The sequence below is a fragment of the Orcinus orca genome, chromosome 6, assembly GCF_937001465.1.
Source record: "Orcinus orca chromosome 6, mOrcOrc1.1, whole genome shotgun sequence".
In the NCBI taxonomy this organism is placed as follows: Eukaryota; Metazoa; Chordata; class Mammalia; order Artiodactyla; family Delphinidae; genus Orcinus; species Orcinus orca.
In genome coordinates this window covers 56,338,335-56,341,880 of record NC_064564.1, presented here as the reverse complement: position 1 = coordinate 56,341,880, position 3,546 = coordinate 56,338,335, and positions in this window count along the sequence as shown.

Sequence of the window (3,546 nt, the reverse complement as noted above, 5' to 3'; positions counted from 1 at the left end):
TCCCACTGTCCCTTCTGGTCATGCTATTTTCTGATCCTGGGTAGAATCTTAGGTAGGTACCATAGCTTTTGACATCACTCGGGGATATTCTAGAGTGTAGCCCAGCCTAATAATCATAAAAACCCAAACATCATTCAATTAAAAATTCCCCCACCCCATTTCAAGCTTCTGTAGAGGGAAGAGAGAAGACAGACTCTTTCTTTCCTCTTTCTCACTCTTCCTCCTTAGCTCCATCACTAGCTACAATTTTGGGATCTTCATAGGACAGAGATGTTGGAGGGTACATACCTGTAATGAGTAGTAGGTCCCAGAGATCTAATGCACAGTATAATGAATATTGACAGTCATACTATATTATAATCATCAGACTTGCTAAGAGACTAGAACTAATGAATTATTCCAACCACTAAAAAGGAGTGACAATTATGTAACATGATAAAGGTGCTAATTAGCAATTGCTACAATGGCAATCATATTGCAATATATAAATATATCAAATTAACCTGTTGTACACCTTAAATTTACACAGTGTTTTATGTCAAATACGTTTCAAGTCAAAATAAAAATAAATAAAAATTTTAAATGTGGTGACTCTCCAAGGCTGGAATGACAGAGATAAAGGGCACAAGAGCTCTCACTTGACTGCTACTGGTGCCCTCTTCGTGGGACAGATGACAAACGTTGATTCCTCCTGTCACAAAGGACTTTTGAGGGTTGTTTGGAGATTTCTGCAGGTATGGATTTTAGCCTCCCTCGTCCCCAGTGCTTCCCAGAGAAAAATGCTTCTTTGGCAAGGGGGGGACCCTTCACTCCCACCATGTGTTCCCGGAGAATGTCTGAAGATCCTGTGAAAGACAACGTACAGTCAGCTCTATCTGTGAGCATCTCATCTAATGGTGTACAAGAAACACACACTTGTCCCGGACATCAGAGGACGTGCAGCTTGCCTCTAAGGAAGCCCTTCTTTCCGGCTGAGTCCCCAGCCAGGCTTTACATACACCTCCCCCAGCATAGGCAGACACCAATCCCTCTGCCCTAAAGCTCTGGTGGATGCCTATCAAGTTTTCTGAGTGGTTTTACTGAAAGCTCCTTTGCTTGAATAGAAGGGAAGGAAGAGCCCCCACCCCACTCTCCTCTTCCCCCCAGAGTGGAGTAGAAGGAGAACTTGCAGAGGACACCACCGTTCTCTCTCCTAGAATCAGCTTGACTCTTTTTATTCCAATGACCTCTCAAGAATTCTTAGCGTTCTCTCGCATCACCTTGAAGTGGATAATAATCCAAGGTCACAAAGCAGGTTCGGGAACTCACTCTCTTTTCATGTGCTACAACAGATGGCCTAGTGCCTACCTTGCCTGTAAGGGTGAAGGTGAGGGTCCTTGGCACACTTTGTTTTATTTTTAGGCCTCTGGGTCTTCAAACAGATAATACTGTTTGCCTCCAGGGAGAGAAACTGTCTGTTGGCGAACACAGGAGTGGACAGAAGAATTTTCAGAATACACTAAAGAGATACGCTGCAAAAAATGTCTCTGCCGTTTTTCTGGTAGACTGCCTCTTCGTTTTAAATACCCAAAGGTTCTAGAATATATACTTCTCAAGACGTTTTTCAGCCAACATTTACATAAGAAAAAAATTATATTAACATTCCTGAAATACTTTCCAGGAAAACTCTTATGTTATAGTCCAAAAACAATTGGTAGAATATTAGAATCTCACCTAAATGGTTTTGAAAAGTGTACTGAGTGTCAGCACCAGGTTTCTGCCTCAAAGATGGTGCTGATGCAGAGACACGACCGCCTGCAAAACAAATATTGTTTATAACCATACGAGTTGTTTGGTGACACGGAGCATTTTTTATCCTACCCAACAGTTTAACAGTGTTTTGATTATATTTTAGGAAATTTAGGGAGCTTAGGGTCGATATTTAATGCGTTATAATTTTTCTTATTTAATATTTTACTTACTAGAGCAATGTTTCATAATCCTGCCTAAAGAGCACAAGGCTCTCTGTAATTTTTCTTTGACCCAATTTACTAATGGCTGGTCCCAGTTAGATATCTGCTTGTAAATGACTGATAACTGCAAACAATTTCTGTCCAGCAGAAAAGTTTTCCCCAAAGTTTTATTGCCCTGAATTACATTAACCAGTTTTGCATCCACTTATCAACCTCATTTTATATTCTTTCTTTCAATGACTATAGATACATATGTTTCTCCTATGCTCCTTTGAACCAATGTTAGGATCCTAGTGGTTTCATTATTAATGAATTAAATACTTTTTAAACATGTGCTCACAGTATGTTTGTATTAGAGTCATGTTTTTAGCTTTCCGAAAATTCTAAAATGATAATTCAAATGTTGAATGAAGAAATTTTAGAACCACGATCATATCATTCCATTTATATGAATGTGTACATGTATATGAAAAAGAAGGAAATATTTGAAGTAATTTTTACCAAGATAGTTAACGTTAGTGGTTTTGAAACCAAGGGTAATCATCAGTTAGACCCATTAAATCTGGAACCTGCCTTCACTGATCACGCTTGCTTTAACTGTTGCTACAAAAACTTTCATGTCCGCCAAGCAGCATGTAGCCTAGACTATAAGGTGTTTGCCTGAGTTTTTTTTTTTTTAGGAATTTCGAGTCAGCTGTGTCCAGTTCAAGCTCAAGCCAGTTAAGAATGCTTAGGACCACCGACCCTCCAACTAGGTGTATACCAGTGACCTTTTGACATCTGAGTGCCAAAAACGTCACCCTCAGAAAGTGCGAACCCACCATTTTCTGATCACGGGTCCAGTGAGGAAGCCTGTAGCTGCTACGCCTGCGCAGAACGACAATTACCGGAACTTTTTATTTCCAATCACTTTACCGCAGGCTCCCCACGCCTCAGAGAGCCCTGCTTCTCTATCCTAAAAATATCCCGAGCCCCTTGCCTTAGGAGAGATGGATCTGAGAATTGTGCTCCTATCTCGTCGCCTGGTTGCCTGGAGAATAAACCCTTTCTCGGCGGCAAACGTCGGCATCTCAGCGTTTGGCTTGCTGCGCATCAGGAAAAACAGACCTGGATTCAACAACGTTTTTCTCTGAGAGATGGGTAGAGTGTTTTTCACTTTCTTCTAAATACATTCCTTTACTGTTTACATTACTTTACAGTGGACTTGCATCACTTTTAAAATTAGGGGGAAGGGCTTACCTGGTGGCGCAGTGGTTGAGAGTCCGCCTGCCGATGCAGGCGGCAGGGTTCGTGCTCTGGTCCGGGAGGATCCCACGTGCCGCGGAGCGGCTGGGCCCGTGAGCTATGGCCTCTGAGCCTGCGCGTCCGGAGCCTGTGCTCCGCAATGGGAGAGGCCACAGCAGTGAGAGGCCCGCGTACCGCGAAAAAAAAAAAAAAATTAGGGGGAAAATAATGCAGTTTATTCTCATTGTTAATGGTAATAATGTTGGATAAAGTTGCCGCAAATACTGAATTAGCAAATACTGAGCCCTTGCTAATAGGGGAAATACAGGGTTAGTTTCCTGCAAGCTTCTGGTCACAACATTTTTGTCAG